The sequence below is a fragment of the Microcebus murinus genome, chromosome 15 (genome assembly GCF_040939455.1).
Source record: "Microcebus murinus isolate Inina chromosome 15, M.murinus_Inina_mat1.0, whole genome shotgun sequence".
Classification (NCBI taxonomy): Eukaryota; Metazoa; Chordata; class Mammalia; order Primates; family Cheirogaleidae; genus Microcebus; species Microcebus murinus.
Window position 1 is genome coordinate 57,567,684 of NC_134118.1, and position 25,512 is coordinate 57,593,195.

Consider the following 25,512-nt stretch of genomic DNA (forward strand, 5'->3'; position numbering starts at 1 on the left):
TGAAAACACAACATATCAAAACCTGTAGGATGCAGAAAAAGCAATAATAAGAAGAAAGTTTATAGCAATAAGTGCCTATATCAAGAAAGTAAAAACACTTCAAATAAACATCTTAACAATTCATCTCAGTGAATTAGAATAAAAAGTACAAACCAAACCCCAAATAAGTAGAAAAATGATATAATAAAGATCAGAACAGTAATAAATAAAATTGAAACAAAAAAATGCAAAATATAAGAAAAACCAAAAAGTGTTTTTTTTGAACAGGTAAACAAAACTGACATACCTTTAGCCAGACTAAGAAAAAGAGAGAGAAGACCCAAATAAATAAAATCAGAGATGAAAAAGGAGATTACAATTGATACTGCAGAAATGCAAAGGGTCATTAGAGACTACTATAGACAACTACATTCCAATAAATTGGAAAACCTACAAGAAATGGATAAGTTCCTAGACACATCCAAGCCACCAAGATCGAACCAGGAATAAACCCAAAAAGTGCATAAACCAATAACAAGTAAAGAGATAGAAACAGTAATAAAAAGTCTTCCATCAAAGAAAATTCCAGCACCTGATACCTTCACAGCTGAATTCTACCAAGCTTTCAGGAAGAATTAATACCAATCCTACTTAAATTATTTGACAAAATCAAAAAGGAGGGAACCCTCCCAAACTCATTCTACAAGATCTGTATCACCATGATACTAAAACCGGATAAAGACAAGACAAATAAAAAAAAAAAAAAAACTTTAGACCAATATCTCAGATGAACATAGATGCAAATATTCTCAACAAAATGCTAGCAAACTGAATTAAACAATACATTAAAAGATTATTTATCATGATCAAGTATGATTCATCCCAGGGATGTAAAGATGGTTCAGCGTAATGCAAGTTAATGTGATACATATGTCATATCAACAGAATGAAGAACAAAAACCATATGATCATTTTAATTGATGCTGAAAAAACATTCAATAAAACTCAATATCCCTTCATGGTAAAAACTCTCAAAAAACTGGGTACAGAAGGAACTTACCTCGACATAAATGAAAGCCATATATGACAGATGCACAGCTAGTGTCATGCTGAATGGGAAATGACTGAAAGCCTTTCTCTAAGATCTGAAACAAGACAAGAATGTTCACTTTCACGACAGTTATTCAATATAGTACTAGAAGTTCTAGCTAGCAATCAGAAAAGAAAGAAATAAAAGATGACCAAATCAAAGGAAAGAAAAATTATCCTTGTTTGCAGATGATCTGATCTTATATCTAGAGAATAGAACTGATAAATTGAGTAAAGTTGCAAGATACAAAATCAACATATAAAAACCAGTAGCATTTCTATATGCCAAAAGTAAACAGTCTGAGAAAGAAACCAAAAAAGTATTCACATCTAAATTAGCTACAAATAAAATAAAATACCTAGGAATAAACTTAACCAAAGAAGTGAAAGATCTCTATAGTGAAAACTATAAAAGATTGATGCAAGAAGTTGAAGAGGACACAACTAAATGGAAGATATTCCATGCTCATGGATTGGAAGAATCAATATTATTAAAATGTACATACTACCCAAAGCAATCTACAAATTCAATGCAATTCCCATCAAAATGCCAATAACATTCTTCACAGAAAAAGAAATCCTAAAATTTGCATGGAACCACAAAAGACCCAGAATAACCAAAGCCATCCTGAGCAAAAAGAACAAAACTGGAGGAATCAATCACATTACCTGACTTCAAATTATATTACAGAGCTGTAGTAATCAAAACAGCATGATAATGGCATAAAAACAAACACGTAGACCAATGGAATAAAATAGAAAATACAGAAATAAATCCACACATCTATAGTGAATTTATCTTTGCCAAAGCCATGAAGAACATACAGTGAGGAAAGGACAGTCTCTGAAATAAATGGTGCTGGGGAAACTGGATATCCATAAGCAAAAGAATGAAGTCAGACCACTCTCTCTCACCATATACAAAAATCAAATCAAAATGGATTAAAAAATTAAATCTAAGACCTGAAACTATTAAACTACTTAAAGAAACATTGGGGAAATTCTTCAGGACATTGGTCTGGGCAAGGATTTCTTTAGCAACATCCCCAAAGCACAGGCAGCCAAAGCAAAAGTAGACAAATGGGACCATGTCAAGCTATTAATCAAAAGCTTGTGCACAACAAAGGAAACAATCAACAAAGTAAAGAGATAACCCACAGAATGGGAGAAAATATTTTCAAACTACCCATCTGACAAGGAATTAATAACTATAATATGTAAGGAGCTCCAAAAAGAAAAAAAAACAAATGATTCAATTAAAAAATGGGCAATGGCTCTAAGTAGACATTTCTCAAAAAAGGATATGCAAATGGCCAGCAGTTATATGAAAAAAATTCTCAACATCATTAGTTATCAGAGAAATGCAAATCAAAACTACAATGAGATATCATCTCACCCCAGTTAAAATGTTTTTTATCAAAAAGACAGGCAGCAATGAATACTGGTGAGGATGTAGAGAAAAGCAAACCCTTGCACACTGTTGGTGGGAATGTTAATTATTGCAACTACTGTGGAGAACAGTATGGAAGTCCTCAAAATAATAAAAATAGAACTACCATATGGCCCAGCAATCCCACTTCTGGGTATATGTCCAAAGGAGGGGAATTCAGTATATCAAAAAGATATCTGCACTCCCATGTGTATTGCAGCACTATTCACAATAGCCAAGATTTGGAACCAACCTAAATGTCCATCAATGGATAAATGGATAAAGAAACTGTGGTACATATAAACAGTGGGATATTATATTGCCACAAAATGAATGAAATCCTGCCATTTGCAATAACATGGATGGAACTAGAAAACATTATGCTAAGTGAAATAAGCCAAGCACAGAAAGACAAATCTCACATGTTCTCACTCATATGTGGGAGCTAAATATTAAAAACAATTGATCTCATGGAGACAGAGAGTAGAAAGATGATTACCAGAGTCTAGGAAGGATGGGAAGGATAGCAAGGTGGGAGTGGTGGATAAAGTGGGGATGGTTAATGGGTACAAAAATATAGTTAGATAGTTAGATAGAATGAACAATAATTTGTGATAGTACAACAAGGTGAATATAATCAAAAATAAATTAGGGAAAACTTTAAAATAACTAAAAGAGTGGAATTAAAATGTTCCTAACACAAAGAAATGATAAATCCATGAAGTGATGGATATCCCAATTACCCTGATTTGAGTAATACATTACATGCCCATATCAAAACATACCCATATCAAAACATTTTATACCCTATAAAGGTATAAAATTATTATATACTCATAATAATTAAAAAGTTAAGAAAAGAAAATAATTATGACGTTTCCTGTCATTTTCTGATATACTTACTAAATGTTTATGGAGAATTAAGTCTAGCCTATTGGGGGTTTTATAACTCACGGTTCTTTATGACTATTCATGTATAAACACTTCACTTTCAACTAGTATCATCTAATTCATATGTTCATTTATTATTCAATCTTCATTCAATAAGCATTAATTGGTTATATTCTTTGTACATAATGCCAAGTAGAAAGTAGGGAATAAGATGTGGGTTCTCTCCTTCGAATTTATATAGTTTTGGATGATAATCAATATAGATTATAGTCCACAGGGACATGACCTTGGAAAAAGAATGTCATGATGAAGCAATGTGTACTCAGCATTTATGTATTAATTTTCCAGGGATCCTATTTGGAAAATCATGTCTCCTAGTGAGAAAACACCAATCGTGGGCTTCCATAAAGTGGATGTGAATGGGAATCATGCTTGGGGAAGATGTTATATGCTCTATGCCACAGGTAGTGCAGATCACATGCAGAATGTTTGTTCCCATTTTACTAATAAACAAGAAAAATTGGGACTGATGGAACTCATTTCTGAGATGACTGGAATGTGTTTTCTTATCATGTCCCTTAGAGACAGTGGCAGAGAGTCACTGCAGCATTGACAGCTACCTTGATGGTTTGGGGCATGGCACCTGGAAACATGTTTTTACTTCTCTGTGATTATTCCTTCAAATCACTCATAATTTCTTGAGTTCATCTACTTTTGTTATTGCCTGCCCTTTCAATTATACATGGGAATCCCTATAAATGGTTCTACACAGACCACCTGGAAGAAGAGATCTTTGAGTGATTATTAGGAAAAGTGAGAGACATTGTTACACTGGTAGAACAATATTATGCATACAGTATTTACAGAACTTATCTCAAACTTAGCTGGGAAACGAAATATTTTTGCTTATTATCTTTGATGAGTAGATAATTTACAAATGTACCAATAATTAATCTTTAGTTTATTAAGTGAATTTTTATTTTAGAAAGTTTAAAGAAATCCTAACACTCATAATTTCTGTAGAAAATCTGAGAGTATTGTTCAATAGACATGAAAAAATAAGATTGTTTATATTTCAATTATTCATAGAAAACCATCCTAAATACTTTAGTATAGTATTTATGTTTTAGATACCTCCCCATGTACATATAACAATTTTTGGAGACTTGCTTATAATCTGCCAACTGCTATTACTCTTTTCCCTCAAAATAAAACATAAGCATCCTTCCTTACCAGTAAATATATATCTGTAGATTGTTATTTTTATGTCATCATATCATTTTATTATTTGAATGAACATGATTTATATAGAGAGAGAACCAAGTTTATTATGTTTATGTACTATAAATAAAACTTTAATGGAATTCTAACAATGAATGTTTGTATATTTGTTAATATTTCCTTAGGAAATATTCCTACAGATGAGATTTGTAGATTAAGGATAGCACACATTTTAGTGCTTTTAAAACATGAAACCAAATGGTCCTTTAAAAAAAGTTGGGCCAACTATAATAAATCCAAATGCTTCTCAACAGAGTATTTTATTTAATCACTGAGGATATTTGAAAAGTGGTAATTCATTTTTTAAATTTGATATTATTTAATTAATATCAGGATTGAAATGAAGACACCTTCATCCATTTTTGGCTTCCTTTTCCACAAATTACAATATAAGATTTATTTCTTTCTTTCAAAGCAATTTAGTCTTTCTGTGATAAAACCAATATTATATATTTGGACATCAAGTAATCAATAAATGCTTACTGGGGAAGGAATGAAAACATTTGAGAATCTTATACTAACACAAGGATATCATTGGAAAGAGTAATATTACTGGAAATATGTAGAACTTCCAGTTGATATTTCAGAAATGGCAGTGAACAAAAGGAATATCAATGCAGATAGATACTTGTGCATTTTTAAATGTCATACAACTTGACAGGGAATAGAGTCATTTGTACTTGAATTTAACACAATACAACAGGGATGTGAGTTGGAGAGATGCTCTTAGGAGAAATTAGAGCATATAGAAAGATGAAAAGTCCCAAAAATGAGAGCTAAGAATTTTAAGTTAATGTGAAAAATAACCACCATTAAATGAAAAAATTCTGGCACTCATTAGGTGCATCTATTTTAGACTTTTAGATGGAGAGAAATCATATACACATTTCTTTGATGTTATTTGGCATTTTGGTACTTTCTATTAATACTATATAAGAGCTTTATAGGCAATTTAATATCTTGAGACTATTTCCATGAATTTTATTCAAGACTGTAATACTCGTTTTCCTGTTGTGCCAAAAACTAGCAGTTTTCCAAATTATACAATGACCTATAATGAATACAAACCAAGATTCTTTCTTTTTATTCATGTTCACTGAATATGGTACAAAGTTACTCTTACAAATGACCTCTACATCCAAGGAGTTCTAGAAAAACATAAAATGATCACAATTTCTTTGAACTAACCTTTTAAAAAAACCTTTGGTTTTTATGAATTTCATTTTCAATTAGATATGTTTTCTTTATGCTGTACATTTGATGTTTTATGCACTTATTAGGAAAAGTGATATACTTGCTAAGTGAATATAAACCATAGCAGGTGATTAAAAACCAGTCTGGACTAGTACCTGATGCAATCCTACTGGTGTTAAAAATGATTGGCTTTTGGATTCTTTCCCTTCAGTAATGGCTATATGTTGTATTTAATTCAATCACAGTTTTCTTTGGATGTAAGTAACTGCTAACTCATTGAACCACTGCCTTTGTATAAAAATATGACATTGTTAATTTTAGATTAGGAAAAAAGGAAAACATAAGGAAGAGAAACTGTTTCTTGGAAATTCCCATGGGACCTGGGAATGTCCACTCTGTATCCAGAGAAGCCCTTGCAATCACTTCAGTGCACAGCACAATGTAAATATGCAGCTGTTAGCCCTTCATCTATAAAAGGAGACTATTTGGGTGTAAAATGTTATAAATTCATATTAGTTTATTCAATGTGCCATCACACTTTTACTTTGATATTTGTGAAAAGCAATTTTGAGAGCACTGAGAGTTATTTTGTTGTGTTTATCAGTATTATCTTGATTCCAACTTTACTTAACTTTAAAATAAATGTATTTCATTTAATTTAAAAACTGACATGTGGCCCAAAAATATTAAAAGCCATAGAACTATCCACTAGCCACTCTGTCAGCTAAATTTTTTCCTTGGAAATCATGCTACTTTTTCTAAACACTCTATAAGTGAGATAAGGCAGTAGGGAGATATTTTTTCCCCCAATTCTTTTCTTGTGCTTATATTCTATAAAGTATCTAGATTTGCCTCCTGTTACATTTAAAATGCATTGCCATTTAGCTGTTGAGATCAGTCTCAATGATCAGTCTCAATCAGATAAGGGAGATGGAATTTTCAAAAAGTTTACAGTGTCTGTTTATGGTATTAGGGTACCTTTGTGATTTCAAAACTGGATTTGCAATCTAGGTGCTACAGCCACAACCCTTCTTGTCAATATGCTCTTACCCTCATTAAGCCTTTGGCTGGGGCAGCTGCTAATTTATCTCCTTTGCACAGCTGGCAGCTATCAGTGCAGAGAAAAAGCCTGTGTTCCTTGGTGATGCCAGAGGTCAAGGAGGGGAAGATCAGGTTAGGGAGACACAGATTTATGCTACTTTTAACGCTGTATGGTATGCAAAACCTAAAGAATTTGCTGGCCTGGTAGATTAGCTATTTATTCAGAAAGCTGATAGAAATCCGGTGTGCTTTCCAGGAACCAGGCAGCTGAGAAGAGAGGGTATGATTGCTCCCTAGCCAGGCTCGCTGAGAAGTGTCCTCACAGCTGAGAGCCCAGCAAAGGGGATTACAGCCCTGAGTCAGGCAGATGGGATCTGTCAGCCACTGCTGACTCTAACAATAGACCTAAGAGGAAAGCTGCCACTGTGTTCCCAGATAGCAAATGAGAGGGGTCGGCCAGCACTGCAGGCCCTGCATGGAATTTTAAAGGAGGAGGAGTGAGCTGATGTGGGAAAGAGAGATATCGAAAGCACAGCTCAGTTCAACCTTCTGCCACCATCTTGGGCTAGTGGGTTGTTACTTCAGGTAATCCTTTTTCTTTTTGCTCTGCTTTGTACTGAATACCTACAAAAAATCAGTTTCCATAGACATTTTTATGTGTTCATCCATTTTTTCTTTCCTGAACATTTATTGAGTGGCCAATTGACACAGTAAAATGCTAGGCCTGGGGGACAAAGCAACAAGACCCAGCTCTGACCCAAACCTCTCAAGATCTAGTAAAGGAAACAGACATATAAAAAGACAACCAACAAATAAAGAAAACATGCAGTAAGTTGTACTGACTCCAAATGAGGAATGCCCCAGAAATCCTGACTATATCCTTATACCCAATTCTTTTGTTGTATTTCTTTACCAACAATGGTTGAGGGTGAGGTTTTAGTGGCTCCATTGACTATTCATTGGAATAGCCTGCCATTCCATGATTATTGCCTGAGAAAACAATTGCCTAATTTCAATTTTCATTTTAATAATAAAGTTTGTAGGAAACAGTTGAAATATGGAATAACTGTAAGTTAACATAAGATGATGGAGGACATTTTTTCCCTAGTCAGTGAGGAGCAGATGGAAGTGGATGGAAGAGAATAGTAGTGGGGCCCACCTGCATGGGAATCAGGCTTGGGGTCTGTGTATAACCTTAGCTCCTGTCATAGCAATTAAACTGTGGACATGGAAATAAAGTCTCCAGATGATTTGCAAGAAGTCATGCTGAATTAAGTGCCCTATAAAGCCTGAGCTTCCCCTAAAGGAAAACTCACAGTAAAGATATACTCTCATTCAAAGTCATTGGAATGATGGTTCCTGAAATGTGAATCGGTACAGAGATCAAGCCACAAGTCCACTCAGCTGTATGTGGGTCATACAGACATTGCTAACAGTATGTGGGCTAGAAAGAATCTTTTGGAAGTGAGGACACCTGAGTTACACTCCAGGTTCTGAGCAAGACATTTTCTCTTTTTGGGTTGGATGAGAAGTTGGAGAAGTTGGATTTTAAAACCGCAAAAGAAAATTTCAGTGGCCATAAACAAGGAGAAAGAATGATGTGGCTAGGGCTTACACCAGAGCCCCTCTGCTGTGTCTGTTCTTTAATTTTAATCTTTTGGAACATTATCCTAATAAGCACCATATCCAAGCAGGAAAGATTCAAATAGAATCTTTGCCCATGTGCCTTTGAGGCTAGGAATAGCCACCTAAACACTGTTTCTCTGTTATGAAATTCCAAAAGGAAAAGACAATGGAAGGAGAGTAAAGGACGCATTTTCTAGGTGTTCAAAAGAATACAAAACCTGGGAATGACTTGAGCCAAGTCTGCCTTACTCTGACTTTGTAATATTATTTTCATATTTTCATCAAACACATTTCTATTATGACACTAACGAGAGCATTCTTTGTAGAAACAGTACTAAGCCATTTAATATGTTGCCATGAATACCGAAAGATTTGAGGGCTTCACAAGAGACTGGTGTTCACTAAGAGCTTGTGCTATGATGAACATTGTGCTAGCCACTTATGTCATAAAGCGTTGTACTTACATCTCATTTGTTCTTTAATATTACCTGCCACATTAGGTAGGAGACTTGTATCCATGTTTTGACACCTGAGGACACAGAAAAGATAAGTAACCAGCTTCAAGTCAGTCCCATTGCCTGTAAGGTCTGATGTGGTATAGGAGCACTGCCATATCATCCTGAAGCCTATGGTTATTTGTTTGTTTTATTCCTTTTTATTATAATGCTTTTTGCAAAAGGCTAATATGTGAGTACCTGTAGTGTCCTTTGAGACCATGAGCTAAAGGAAAACTTTATTAGGATGCTCTAGGGATTGAAATCATCATGCACCTGTCAGTCAGATGTTATAGTTTGCTTGATGAAAAGGCAGAGGACTTTTCATTATGGAACAATATAAATAATTTATCATTATGTAATCATGTATAGATATCAATTGTGCTTTTGCATAAAAATAAGGTTTTCATGTCAGACATATGTAAAATTGTCTAAAAATTATTCTTGAACTTATTCAAATTTATTGTAGATGAACCTGCAGAGTTATTACTTTAAAACCATACAATCCAGTAAATATGTATATGGAGTAGTTTCTCCATCACCAGACTTTGAGGAAGAAGACAGAAAAATCTTTCTACTATTCACCCATGTAAACTTGGAATCCTGGTGATAAATACTTTTTTTCTTACAGGTAGAGGTGGGGGTAGGGGTGGGACTGTATATATTTTATATCATGTTCTCCTAAATACATTTGAATTAATGTTCACTGAGAACAGATACACTTGGTGAATAGCATCTTACAGTAGGCAATCAATATAGCAGTTTCTAAGAGTAAAGTCTCTAGAGTCAGACTGTGCAGGTCTATATCCAAGCTGCATGATTGTAGACAAGCCTGAGTGTTTCTTACCCTGTGTTATGGGTTGCTAATAGAACCAACATCACAGTGCTTTTATGAGGGTGAAATGACTGATGCAAGTAAAGCACTTAGTTGAGTGAATAAAACATGGTAGGTCTCAATATTATTATTATATTAAAGAATTAACCTTGAATTCACTAAATGGCCAAGGAAACGTCTCACACTGCACTACCGTTAAATGCATATAGAAAAAATGACCTTTAATCTGATCAAAAGATCATATTCTGCCCTCATTTTCTGAACTCCATTTCTGAAAGAGTCCCATAGCAATGAGAAGAAAAAAGGGATTAAAGCATACTTTAAGGAATCATTACTTTTTCATTATTACTGCATTCTCCTGCTTTCTAACCCAGCCTCTAAGTCCAAGTAAAACCCCAAGCCTTCTCCAATCTTTTGATCAACTCAAAGATTAATCCTTTCCCTTTTAGCTGGATTTGCTCTAAGAATAGACTGTCAAATTACAGAAGACAAGTCAATCTTCACTAAACATGAGTATATTTGATTTTTGTTTTTCTTTTCCTTTTCTTCAATTTCAGGTGATCCTCATATCAAAGTGTCATTCTGGAATTTGTGAAAGGATAAAAAGTAATGCCCCAAACAAAAAGTGTCTATCAAAAATAATGTAAAGTGGATATGTTAATGAGTTTCATGGACTCTTCCTACAATGTATATATAGATTGAAACATTACATTGTACCCAGTAAATAAACACAATTATTATGTGTCAATTGAAAAAAAGTGATGTGGAGGTAAGTACAAACTGTGTGAACAGAAAGAAAACTACTCATGCTTTTATATTAGAAGTAAAACACCATAATTTTCTTTTTATAAGAACCTAATGTTTCACAATTAAGAAATAAAGTATCTAAGAAAACATTTTCCTGACGAAAGCCTTTATATAAATAAATATGTTGCCCCTTTCCTGTCCCTCTTCACCAGAGTTAAACAATAGACACTTAGAAAGGAAATGATGTTAACACCCTATTGATAAAAATCAAACTGCACTGGAAGAAACACGATAGAAAAAAACACAGCTTTCTAGCTTCTATAGTTTGTTATGGTAACTTCATGAATAGTAGTTATTTATTAAATTTAAAATATAATTTCATTATGCACCCATGCTGACTTGGGTTTATTATATATGCACAGCTTTAATACTTGTTATCTTTTATCAAGACAACTGGGAAATCCAAAGGAAAAAAATTGTCTTTGGCAGATAGAATTTATAGTTTTGAATGTATGTAACTCTTTTTGATTAAATCTTGAAATTGGATTGGCATTCCAGGGTCTTTCATTTCTATACATTCTGGGAAAGGCCATTTCATCAGCGTTTACAGAATGATTGTGGAAAATATCTTCAAGACCATTTATCAATTTAATGATACCAAATAAATGCCTGGAAGAAAATTCACTCTACAGATAAAAGATAAAATAAAATACCTGAAGATCCTAAATTTGCCTGTGTCAAATATGCAGTGTTAGTTAGAATTTGATGTGTTGCAAATTAATTTTTTTCTCAAGGAAGTTGTTTCTTCCATGGATGTCTTAGTTCTTGCTAAATTAGCATATATTTAGCGGACCTATTTTGCCAGTTCAGAAAACGAAGGTCAAATCCTTTTTAAATTTTAAATTAATATCTCAGCTCTTCTCCAAATTAACCACTTTATGAAAACTGTTTTGAAGAATAAACTATTACAATAGTATTATAATAGGCTTTACATATTTTGCCACCAGTGTTTCTTAGTTTATTCTTAAATGGGTGTGGTGATTATAGGAAGCTCTCCATTGCATCTGAGGTGAAATATTTAAAACCTTCTATATAAGTACCATAACAAAGCAGATCTAATCCTGGTAGTCATTGGTGTCTTTCAGATAAGGTGATGATGCCCTAAACTCTAATGCTGTGTTACGACAACAGAAGGATATTATTTAAAATTGATGGTTCTATATAATCAGAAGAGGTGCGGTACCATAGCTCGCTTACTACAACTCCAAAGTGCCCAACTGGGAGATGAGAACTGTCTTTCACACTTGAACTCTCTATTCTTCATTGCCTGTGATATCAGAGGTCTTATTTTAACCAGTGATGAGGCAGCATAGAGAACTCGGGCCCCACCACAATTTAAGAACTCAAGGAAGCAGTAAAGGTAAGAAGACTATTTATACTCTAGGAAACTCCATATGCTAGTTTAACCAGATTGCCTTCTTTTCAAAAGTCCTAGGTTGTACAGAATCTAAAAACACCCGTTGTCAATATAAAAATAGAATGGAACTTGCATTGGTGGTTCAGTGGTAGAATTCTTATCTCCTGTCATGGTGGTGCACACCTGTAGTCCCGACTACTCTGGAGGCTAAAGTGGGAGGGTTCCTTAAACCTAGGTATTAAAGATCAGCCTGGACAATATAATGAGATGCCCATCTCAGTCATCGATAGATAGATAGATAGATAGATAGATAGATAGATAGATAGATAGATAGATAGATGATAGATAGATAGATAGATAGATAGATAGATAGATAGATAGATAGATAGATAGGGTATTGGTCCGTGAGATGACCTTGGAGATTGCTCCACTGGCTCCATGCTTTCTACAGATGAAGAAACTAGAGTGTAAAATAATAATAACAGTAATAATAATATGTAATAATGGCTTATTCTATATCATAATCTAAGTAGATTTAGTCTATTTATATGATGAATGAATGAACAGACAAAAGAAAAAATAAACCAAGGCTTAGTCCATGTCACATCTGAGACTAGATTAAACAATTTATATCACCTTGCTTTTTATTTCTTTACATTTCTATTAAATCACTATATAATTATTTAATTATCACCTCATATAAAAATGAGAGAAAGAAAGAGAAAAACTTCAGTTAGGTTGTCTCTTAATTAATTATGGATGTTAAGTTTCAAATCAGAAAAACAGAAATAATATATCTCAACATGTTAACAGAAAAATTGGAAGAGATTAAAAATATCTCATATAGGACTCTGGGACACTTACTCTTGGAAGTAAAAAAACTCAACTGCATTGTACCATAGTCTTTACTTTCTGAGTATTATTATTGACTCAATCAATTTTTGGTTGTTCATAAGGAATCACTATCATGCTACTATTGTGCCAAGCCTACAATCCCGAAATTTTTAAGGACAAATCTACTGTATCTGAATTTCCAAGAGACTTTCTTATAATATTTATCTCCAGAGATTTTGAAATTGAAAGTGAGATACTGAGAATAATTTCATCCAGAACATTTTTCATTTTCCTCCCCAAACTACTTAGCCCTTTGAATTATATAATTTAAAAAACCCATAGCAACATATAATTCCATTCCACAATTTAAAATTCTACTTGAAATTATAGTCTGATAAACCTATGGTAAATTGCATTCCAGTTACTGGCCAGCTGTGTGATCTTAAACCACAATCTACATCTATGTTTGTGAATGAGACAATAATCTCTCTTTGTTGTGAACAGTAATATTAACATAATATATAGAGATTGCATAATGTAGTGCTACATTGTTATATTCAAAAGATAGATAATTTAATTTTTTATTATTTTTGTCTGCTATAGAGATTCTATAATAGGACAAAGATCATTTAATTGTACACATGTGAACATAGCCAGTGAGAACAAAGATGTAGAGCATCACTCTGAGAACTCACTTGTTTTGCAGATAATATTTGAAGGCTTTTAGGAATTTACTAATAATCACATGAACTAAGGGGAACCAATGTATCTTTCAAGTCAAGTAAACGTCCTAATTTGAAAACATTAAACTATGATCAATTCTTAACACAGAGATAACCTATGTAAGAATATACAAGAAACTGGTAAGTTGCTCTAGGAAGGAGGACTGAGAGACAAGAGTTGTGTAGCCTTAATTTTCATTTTCTACTTTTTATACTTTTTGGTAATGTGTGTGTGTGTGTGTACACATTTTCATTATAACTATATTAACTGGCATTTAAAAAAACAGATATTGAAGAGAAATGGCATTTATGTACATCAGCACACCTTATTCCAAGCAATCAGGTCTCCTACCATTTTGGCAAAACTTCTGCTCTTTGTAGGAAACCAGTGGGAGTGGAAAGTTTGTCAAGCACATTCTTCACAGACATGCTTTTATTATGAATCTGAGTATTTCTTATGTATTCAAGTAGTACTCTGAGCTGTTTTTAAAATTTATGCATAGAAAACTACTATCAGAAGCAGCTATGCCATGATAATTCAACTAAGTAGAAAATATTTTTTAAAACTATACGCAATGCTTTTTGCTAGGGCTTGGGTGGGGAGATACTGGGAGGAAGTTGTAAAAGATCCTATCAGTGTGGTGAAGATATAAAATAATCTTGTTCTGGATTATGATGCAGTGACAAAGCCAGAAACACATTTAAACAACCACTATAAAACATTATGCAATAAGTTTTATAAATGTATAGCATTAATAAATGCTATGTGATGTGGAGGAGGAAAAGGGTTTTTGTGTGGAGGATTATATAAACTGGTACCTGAAGGTATCTATGGCAGGCAGGGCCTTTCAGACAATAAGAGCAGTTGAGTTAAGGGGCCAGGGCTAGATAGAGAGAGAGGGTATGTGTAGACAGGATGGGAGATTAGGGTACCAGGAGGAGGGCATAGACTCAGTCAGGAAAGAGCCAAATGACATCAGCATTGGCCCATCAGGTTGAAGACTTCGAACTTTTTTTCTATAAGAAATGGGAAACATTTGAAGATTTTTCAATGAAGTAAACATGCTTGCATAATAACTTTATGGCAGTTTAATGGATGGATTAGCATGAGGAGCAACTGAGGACAGCGATGGTAGCAACCAGGCTCTGACTGGTGGAACAAAAACACTAAAATGTGGACCCGCCTGCAGGAACAACTCCAAAACAGACAGACATCATGCTTCTTTCTTTTCACATTTTTTTAATCTGGAATTTTTGTTAACATCATGAAGAGAAACACATGTCTGGCATTATTCGTGATTACTTTAAGTGAAGAGGTGATTCAAAAGCAATTGGCTCTGCTCCATGGAACATAACTAGAATTATGCCAGAGGTCATGGCTATTTGAATCAATAGAAGAATACTAGTTGAGAAGTTGTTCCTTTAGGATTTTCGGGAGAATCTATTTTCAATATCCACACTAAGGTTTTTTCTAATTAAAGATGATACTTTCTTTTGAAACTAGATTTCTAACAAAATAATGTGCAGTAGCTTCCAGGGATAATTTCCTAAGATAAGGTTTTAGTTATAGCTTATGATTCATCATGTAAATTAGAGATCTTTTTTCAATTCAAGAAGCTAAGGGTTACTTCTGGAATTCTTTGGAAGAGCTATACCAGTTAAGTACCTGGCTCACATTCTAAAAAATGTCTTTGTAGTTTAAAGAAGCTCAAACAGAAGCCCGCATTGCTGATTTGCCCGCAGTATCAAACATCAGAGGAATTTTCCAATAGGTTTTTAAAAGTTTAGTATTCACTTTAATTAGGAAGATACCTGGGTGTTTAATGGGGACTTTTCAAGCTACTGGAGCAGAGTCGGAGTAAATGACCTCATTTACTTGGAGAAATAAAGTTAACAGTGTCACAGATGGTCCATAAAGTAACACATAATTGCAAATAGGTGGTAAGGGAAATAACAGAAGAGAAATTATATCCATATATGTAGCTGTGTTTCTCTTACCAAGAGCTGTCAAAACAATAAATACTTACTAAGGAAGACAAAAGGAAAGCTATTTTCATAACAGAATATCCATTAAGAATATTCATTTTATTTAGCTGGGAATAGGTTACATTGTCAGTAGAATTTAATCAGTTTCCAGCAATATGATTTTTGCGGTTATCAGGAGAGCCTTTGTATTTGAGTTCTGATTGAGACGAAGAGTTCTTTAGTTAGGAGAAGAAACTTCCATAAATTCTTTGCAAACCTTGAGTATGATATCCCTGTTGTTTTCAAAATAAAGGCTATGAAAAAAATTTAAGACCTCTTTAAGAAGTTAAGTTGGTGCGAAAGGATTCTGGAAACGAATAGGAATAAAACTAGGAATAAAATAGCAGAAGCCTGAAGAGCTTATAAATGAAAGTACTTTGGTATACATTAGCTTTTATGCCAGGTAGTCATTTTGAAGGACAGGAATCTCCTGGAATAGTGAAGAAATTAGGGAAAATAATCACCTTACCACAAAGAGACCTTCAGAGAAGTTTGGGCAAATCTGTTTGGTTAAAGTTTGGGGAGTAGTGTTGCCTCCCGAAAAGATTATACACTGATGTGGATATTCCTACCTGAAGCCATATGGAACAGAAAGCCATATAAATTTGGAAATCCAGACAGAATGAGATAACAGAGCTTTGAAGCTAATTGAAAGTCCTAAGGAGGCAATTTAAAGACTTGTGTCTGGTCAGCTTGAAATGGTACTTAAACACTTCTTCCATTCAGGGAGAGCTTTCTGGGAGGGCAGTTTTATTAAGGTTTTCTAAACCACCAAAGTACTAGCACTATGAGTGTGAGTCCATAGTATGTCTCTGCATCTCTTTGAATTTAGGAAACACCCTCAATGAGTTAGAACAACATTTACATTTTCAATGGCTGATAAGAATTAAAGCTTATTAATTTTTTTTCCTTCTTTGAAATCTATTGTCAATATTTATAATATATAAGAAATATGAGTAAATTTTTAAAATGTTAACTACTGTTTTGTTATTTTAACCAAAATACTGGGTGAGTAGGGAAAATAGAAATGACTAAAATTTTAAGGCTGTGACCAGTGATGCATGAAAATGTGTTCAGTACCCCCCTTTCATCTGTGGCAGCCACCATATTATGCCTGCAGAACTAATGGAAAAAGTTGCTTAGCCTAAGAAACTCCAAGTTAGAGGGAGGACAGAATAAGAAGACATTATTCTGGACCAGTGTAAGAAATGGTAGTTGTAGCTATTCCATATCTCTGAAGTGTGACTAAGTCTGAAATTTGGTCATTTCAAGTATTTCATCAAACTGTAATTTAACTTCCAGGGTTTATTTCTTTGCTTTTAAAGGATTATTCATTAAGCTAAGGGCCTACAATCATTCTGGAATAATCTAACTTGCTCCGGGCACATCATGTATAATACTGCCTCACTTTTGTTTCGAGCCCTGTATGTTGGTGTTATGTTATAAACCCTCTGAGCATCCTCGTAAAGAGTGTATCAGTGGACCCATATTATTATTGAAAAAGTTAAACCACTGAAAAGATGGAAGCCTATCCTGAGGTAAAATATGTAATACATATTATGCATATTTGTTTGTGGTGGGTATTTGTCTCATTTTTTCTTACTTAGCAAGATGCATGACCAAAGAGACCAGAGGGAAGGAAAAGCCAGCAATTAAATTTATTATTGTCATTTAACAAAGGGCAAAACTAAATCCCCACAAATTTCTAAACAATTGGCTTGGATTTAGGTTGCCAGACTATGAAGAAACCACAGAATTGCCAGACGAAGAGCAACCATTTAAATGTTCTTCATCTTGGTAGACTCTAATTAAAACACAGAGGAAAAATATAAGTAAATCTTTATTTTTGGTAACCAAATTTAATTTTAAATAAACATGAAGTATGCTGTATTTAGGAAAAAATAGTCTTCCTGGGGAGTAGATTATTTTTATTTCCTATCATCTGTGATTGAATTCAGGTTCAGTAGATAGGGAGGCTTATATTGTACAATTAAGGGTCTTAAAATGACACAAAATTTAAAATACACAATTGGCTATATATAAATATTTATTGAGAAAATAAAAGAATCACAATAAATTCCAAATTTTTCAAGATTACACATACAATAAGTGTTAAATCCAGAACAAAAGCATAATCATTTTATTGTTATTTCACATTTTTTCCTTCATTTATTCTTTTTGTTCTGTTTTGTTTTTATATTTTAGAAATATTTTCTTTTTATTTCAAAATATTATAGGGGTACAAATGTTTTTTGTTAGATGGATCACTTTTGTAATGCTTGAATCAGGGCTATAAGTGTGCTCATACCCCAGATCGTGTTCATTGCACCCTTCAGGTAGGTTTCACCCATCCCCTCCTCACCCCTACCCCTGTTTTATTTCTACTGAGTTTTACTTACCACTGTATACATGGGTGCTCATCAGTTAGTTTCAATTTAATAGCGACTGTATGTGATGATTGTTTTTCCATTCTTGACATACTTCACTTAGGATAATAATATCCGGTTCCCTTCAAATTATTGCAAAAGGCATTAATTCATCCTTTTTAGGACTGAATAGTATTACATGGTATACATATACCATATTTTGTTAATCCACTCATGAATTGATGGGCAGTCGGGTTAATTCCACATCTTTGCAATTGTGAATTGTGCTACAGTAAACATTCAAATGCTGGTGTCTTTTTGATAAAATGACTTCTTTTCCCTTGGGTAAATACTCAGCAATGGAATGGCTGGATTGAATGGTAGGGGTCTACTTTTATTTCTTTGAGGAATCTCCATACTGTTTTCCATAGTGGTTGTACTAATTTGCAGTCCCACCAACAGTATATAATCATTCCTTTCTCTCTGCATCCACACCAGCATCTATTGTTTTTGGACTTCTTAGTAAAAGCCATTCTAATTAGGGTAAGGTGATATTTCATTGTGGTTTTAATTTGCATTTCCCTGATGATTAGTGACATTGAGCATTTTTTCATATATTTATTGGCCATCCGTCTATCCTCTTTTAAAAAGCTTCTGTTCATGTCTTCTGCTCACTTTTTAATGGGGTTGTTTGTTTTTCTCTTGCTGGTTTGATTAAGTTCTTTGTAGATTCTGATTATTAACCCTGTATTGGATGTATAGCTTGTGAATATTTTCTCCCATTATGTAGGTTGTCTATGTGCTCTATTGATTATTTCCTTAGCTGTGCAGAAGCCTTTTAATTTAATCAAGTCCTATTTATTTATTTATTTTTTGTTGTTGTAATTGCCATTCTTTGGCTAAGCCAATACCTAGAAGAGTTTTTCCTACATTTTCTTCTAGAATTCTTATGGTTTCATGCCTTACATTTAAGTCTTTTATCCATCTTGAATTAACTTTTGTGAGTAGTGAGAAATATGAATCCTGTTTTAATCTTCTGCATGTGGCTATCCAATTTTCCCAGTACCATTTATTTAATAGGGCTTCTTTTCCCCAGTATATATTGTCTGCTTTGTCAAAGATCAGTTGGCTGTATCTGGATGGCTTTATATCTGGGTCCTCTGCTCTGTTCCACTGGTCTATGTCTCTATTTTTCTGCCAATATTAATCTGTTTGGGTTACTATAGCCTTATAGTATAGTTTGAAGTCTGGTAATATGATACCTCTAGATTTGTTCTTTTTAAGATTGTTTTGGCTACTTGGGCTTTTTTTGGTTCCCAACAAAGCATAAAATTATTTTTTCTAGATCCATGAAATTGTTTGTCCCTAATTTTTTCTGTGTACTCTGTTATATTACAATAATTTTGTAATATTTTCTATAGCAAGAATAGGAATATAATTTATCCTTTGCTTTAACATAGGTGAAAGGGAATATTTTTGGTGGTTTGGAAAAGTTTCTCTTAGCTACACAAATTGTTACTGATAACATTATACAGGATTTCTGTCAAATACATGGAAAAATCTCTATCAGTTGTGTTTCATAGAAGACCTTATAATGTCAGGAGCATTTCAAGGTTTCTTGTGCAGTGACTAACCCTAAATGGCCTTTGATTGAGCATCATCAATGATAATCAAAGGACTCCTGACCCATCCCTTTAAGTCAAGGAGCCTTAGAAGGATGCTCCTGGAAGCCATCTCTGCATCCAGACAGTTAGCAATTACTTACCTGTGCACTAAAGTGATAGTGTACCAGATAAATGTACCCTATAAACTGAAACTAAAAGTACCTTCAACTTAACTTCTTTTTAACCAGATTCCAAACGCGCTTGTGGCCACTCCAAACCCCCTGACACTGGGAAGTCAGGATGGAAAGAGACAGCAGTCTTAACCAATTGCGGTTAAAATGTCTTACCATTGCAAATTTCACAAAAGTTATGACCTTGTGAACATTGCTAGGGCTCTTTTGACAGAGGAGCCTGTGTATGTGAAGGGCTAAATCATGATAAATTTATCTCTGTTAAATTTAGAAAACTAGTAAAGCTGCAGATTTGTTTGGAGTAAAATTTAGAGTAATAATATGGATAGAAATTAAACTATATCCTGATAAGCATTCTTGTGTTATATATTAAATAGTCAATGATGTGAGTTGATTCCAGTAACATATGTGTTGTAGCAATATGAAGTATGACTAGTAATGTTAATAATACTAAGAAAAGATATTTAAGAAGGGACAGTAATTTTTATTTAAAGTTTATGGATGCTAATGTAAGGATAAATCCCTAAAATTTAACAGTGTCCTCAAAGATATTACCTATAGCTGGGGTTGAGGAACAAATGGCTGATGAACTAATAAAATATTTAAGTATTTGACCAGCATAATGAGAAAATTGATCACTTTTCTGAATATGAAGGTAATACTGAGGTGGTAAAAACAATAAAGAGTACAAATAGAAACTATCAAAAGGCCAAATATAGAAGACAATATTGTTTAAGGACCTGGGAAAAAGAGACCACATATTCTATTTGGTATGTAGGTGAAAACTTCACCTTCTTTTTGGTTGCCATTTATTGAGTAATGGCTTCCATGAGATGGAAAATATAAAACGTTTACTATATCAAGTATTTTTAATATGAAATAACAATGGTCTGAAAATCACTATTCCAAAGAGTTTTTGCTCATTGTTTTGCATAACATGAATATCAACATAAAAATTACTCAGATCATTATTTTTTTCTAAATACCCTTTTCATTTAATGCTGATATATATGTGAGAATCTGTAAGGTCATTGTTAGGCACTACTCTCTGACTTAATTTTTTATTTTTTGCTTGTTGCTCATTAGAAGAACAGTGAACAAGACAGTCAAGTATTAATTGCTCAGTTTCTGAGTGATTATTTCCTTATTTTAATTTATTCCCCTGAAAACCTCTGTCATCTTATCTGTGATCCACTTCAGAACTAGGCCTGTCAATGTGGAGAGATGTCATGGTTCAGGGCCAACACCAGCTTTGGACTCAAACAGACCAGATCCTGAGTCTACCAGAGGGTAACCGAGGGCAAGTTACCTCCTAAACTCTACTCCAACACAATGCTTCTTATGAAGCAAGAGCCAAATGAGTGAATGAACAAATGCATTTATGTGAATTGTTTTTTTCCCTTCATATGATAAGCAAAAGTCATTTAGGACACATTGATCTACACAGGTGTGCCAGTTTTTAGGATCTGGAAGTGAAGCTTATTTATTGTAGCTCCCGAGGTATTGTGTGGTCTTTTTCAAAAGTTTCTCCTGCATAAACTCAGTGCGGTATAGTCTACAGTAGATCAAAACCCTGAAGTAACTCTCTCTTTTCCTCTCCCACCTCTTTCTCTATCTCTATTTCTAAAAGAGAAGAAAGGAAAGAAGTGAATGAGAACAGTAACATAAAAACTTTCCACAATTAAAAAAGCAGTTAGGTCTTATTTTATTTTATTTGCCAAATTCTGGACTCTTAATAAGAAAAAGAGTGCTGTTCTCAGTTTAGTCTCCCCCATTTGTTGCCAGGGGTAACATAATGTGAGAAACAAACAGGAAATTGGTGGGGCATAGGCTTGCTGTCATCTTCTAAATCTTCTTTCCATGCCACATGTTTACAAACATGCTGTGTTCCCCTTGACAAAAGCAGATGCAGACTTGCAGGGACTTCAAGGCTTTCCATTGTGTGTGAAATGGTCCCACCAAAGAATGCCTGCTGGCAATTTTCAGACAATGCAGAGGAGGGGGAGTGTTAGCTACTGACCAAAAGCCAGTTTGGGCAGAAAGCTTAACTTTTTGGGCTTATAAATATATATTTTTCAGGATGAATAGGTGCTCAAGATTAGGATTTGCAATGGAAAAGGAAACTTGGTTTAAGTGGCTGTCATCTGAGCCAGAAGATACTGAAATTTGATGTTACTATCTTTGTTTCTCGGAGGTCCTGCTGTGGTGTATTAGGAGGGATTTAGTCCCAGAAGTCAGTCCGATAATAAAACACAGCTTTGTGACTATCTGCTGGTCCTGTGACCATTTACTGCTGCTTATACAACAATGGCAAAATTCCTCCTGCAACCTAGGAAGATCAACACTGAGATTTTTGAATGTTTCCTTTCCTTGGGCTCCTCCAATTTAGGAATCAAGAGCCAGAAACACACACAAAAATACAGCAAGTCCCACATTCTCTGCCCGGGTGTTGTCCCTTTGCAGTGTAGCCTGTTAAGCACTTAGAATACTCAATATAGATGCTCCTAGAAGGACCAATAAGTTGCTTTTCCTTTATCAATCCCACGGACCCCCACAGAGGATCCTTCTGTGCTGCTGCTCCAGGGTCTAATCCTCCCCAGTAGCGAGGCTTGTTGTGGCTGGGAGGCTCAGAGGATTAGCAATTCAGTTTTTGCTAAAAATCACCTAACACACCGAGTTTCTAGTAATCCCAGAAGAGTTTCTGATGCCTGCATATAGATTCAGGGTAGAGGTGATGATTTCCACTCTTCAATATCAGAATAGGGAAGTGGGGGTAGGCAGCTGGTAGGTAAGGACTTACAAGGGTTTTATGCAGAATTGGAAGCATCTTTGAAAGAAGTATTTCAGGAAAAACAAAAAGATAGAAATTAAACATTTTTCCCTACTGATTATAGTTGTTCAATTTCTTTGGCTGGAAACTTTATCCTTAATGCATGTATTCATGCAGCAAACATTTATTGAACATATATGCCAGGCATTGCCCTAGACACTGAAGACATAGCAGTGAATGAAGCCAACAAGGTCCCTGTTCTAAAGAAGCATAATCCAAATCTAATGACTTGAACAATAAGGAATTTGGATTTTTCAGTCAGTAATATCTTATTGGGAGTGAATTTATCAGCTTCATTTCTTTCGAGAAGGTTTTAGGAGTGGTATTAGTATAAGAGAAAAACTGAAGAATTAAATTCTAAAATCATCTCTTGATGTTTGAGGGGGATGTGTGTGTATATGTGTGTGTTTATGGATAAAGGAGATTTGGAGTCTCAATATAAATCCTTCCTTACTTGTCATTCTTATCTAACATGAACCAAGCACAATGGAAGTTGACTTTGGATTTCAGTGAGACCGAAGAAAGCATAGCACTGAAGATGGCAAATCTAAACAGATGTCTACAGTTCATAGGCACTTTTTTTTTTTTTTTGAGACAGAGTCTCGCTTTGTTGCATAGGCTAGAGTGAGTGCTGTGGCGTCAGCCTAGCTCACAGCAACCTCAAACTCCTGGGCTCAAGCAATCCTTCTGCCTCAGCCTCCCGAGTAGCTGGGACTACAGGCATGTGCCACCACGCCCGGCTAATTATATATATATATATTAGTTGGCCAATTAATTTCTTTCTATTTATAGTAGAGACGGGGTCTTGCTCTTGCTCAGGCTGGTTTCGAACTCCTGACCTCGAGCAATCTGCCCGCCTCGGCCTCCCAGAGTGCTAGGATTACAGGCTTGAGCCACCGCGCCCGGCCCATAGGCACTTTTGAAAGGAAACATAAAAGCTTATTGAGAAAAATAGCAGGAGATGAATTTTCTTCACTGCAACCTCTCATATAAACCCTTAGCAGTTTCCTTTTATCAGGAATCAGGTTGATATTTTTTATATTTCATATGGTTTATATCTCAGACTTGCTTCTTGTGAAAAGTGAAAATATAGCAGAAAACCTTAAAACTATAAATATCACACATTCAAGAAGAATTAATTTAACCCTGCCTGTGTTCTTTCTTTTCACTCTCATATACACACATATGACATAGAGAGAAAAAAATCTTTTTTGTTTTTCAACATACACTAAAATGTTTTGTCCAATTATTCAACATTGAAAATTTTTCTCAAAGATATTATAAATTAAATATTCAGCTAATAAAGTAATTTTTGAATAAAGATAACAAATAGATGATATAGAAGATGTTTTGTTGATTTTTTTAGAACATAAAAACGGACTTCAACCACTGAAGTTTGTTTTGTTTTGTTTTTAATGTGACAGGATATTGCTCTATCATCCAGGCTGGCTGGAGTATAGTGGTATAATCACAGTTCACTGTAACCTCTCCAGTAGCTAGGACTATGGGCACACACCATCACACTTGGCTAAATTTTGGAGGTTTTTTTTGTAGTGATGGGGTCTTGCTATGTTGCCCAGGCTAGCGTCAAACTCCTGGCCTGAAGCAATCCTCCTGCCTAAACCTCCCAAAGTGCTGGGATTATAGGCATGAGCCACCACAGCTGTCCTCTGAAGCTTTAGATCATAACTAAGGAACACCAATCCTCCTTTTATACTTATTTTCTGTACCTTGAATTTTGGCATCTCATTAGTCAGGGGCTTGAATTGCTTTTTGTTTCATATTTGTAATTAATGATTGTTGAAGAAGAAAGTATCTTTTAAAGATATTTTAAGTACCCTAAAATGGGGCATGACTTCTATTTCGTTTCTATCCCCTATAGCTCCTGGAATCCAGTAAACAGTCCTCATTTGTTGAATAAATTTAAGTGACTAAATGGAGTAACTTTTTGTGAAGCCCATCTGAAAACAGGACAATCAGCTAGATCTACAGAACTGGAAGTTCTAAACTAAGATTTCCTGGCTCATAATCTTTAATCTCAGACATTTGAGTTGAGCATAAATACCTGAATCACATAACGATAGTCAACTAAACATATCCCATGGGCTTTAAAGAAATGCAATCAGTGTTTCAGTAATCAACTCTTTAGGAGTGTAGAAAATATGTAGTGTATGAATTTTTTGAGCTGTTCTCTTTTTGAAATGGGAAGTTTAGGTGAGTGGGTGTAAAGGGAAATAAAGTATCATTGTAGAACTTTAGGCTTAATACTATAAAGAAATAATTTATGAGAATTTTAAAAAATAGAATATGAACTATCCTTTTGTGTTCCTAAGAAAATGCCTTGGAGACGTTATAAAGAAGAAATACCTATCGAAGCAGAAAAATTCAAAAGAATGCAACATTCCCAATTTCAGTGGCAGTGTACATACATGGTTTTTTGTTATTGTTGTTGGTTTGTAACTTCTCTGTAAATGTTACTTTGAAGGTTTGGACTTAGGCTAGATTTTGCTATAATACTTGCCTTCAGTCCACTTCACTGGAACTTGGTTAAGAAAAACTAGATGAAAATTGCTTTATGGTTTCCCAAGGTGAATGTAACTTTTTGTTTTGGTACTGAAAAGGTCTTTTGTAAGTCAACCCACCATCATAAAATTATGGCATAAATCTGCTTGACTGTTCTTCCAGGAAGCAGTAGAACAGGTAGAATTAAGTTGACATGCTGCTGCTTCTACCTGTACCTGAAATTTACTGATTTCAGCTCATATCCTATTGAGTTTATTGTTGGATTCAAGTAGATCCAAACTCATATATGTAACTGGTTGCTGCACACAAATGAAATGGTTTGTGTTTTCTCTACATCCATGTTTCATTACTTCAATGAAACAAATTGTTATCACAGAATCATTTCAATTTCGCA

At 34.4% G+C, this 25,512-nt stretch overlaps 1 long non-coding RNA gene across 1 annotated transcript in view; it reads left to right on the forward strand.

Annotated features, from left to right (window-relative positions):
* The first annotated feature begins 10,421 nt into the window (after positions 1 to 10,421).
* LOC105882077 (uncharacterized) overlaps positions 10,422 to 25,512 on the forward strand; it is a 232,896-nt gene continuing 217,805 nt past the window's right edge. Inside the window, exons 1-2 of the long non-coding RNA XR_001159063.2 lie at positions 10,422 to 10,628; positions 11,752 to 12,026. This is a non-coding gene — a long non-coding RNA (uncharacterized LOC105882077). The remainder of the gene's footprint in view (positions 10,629 to 11,751; positions 12,027 to 25,512) is intronic.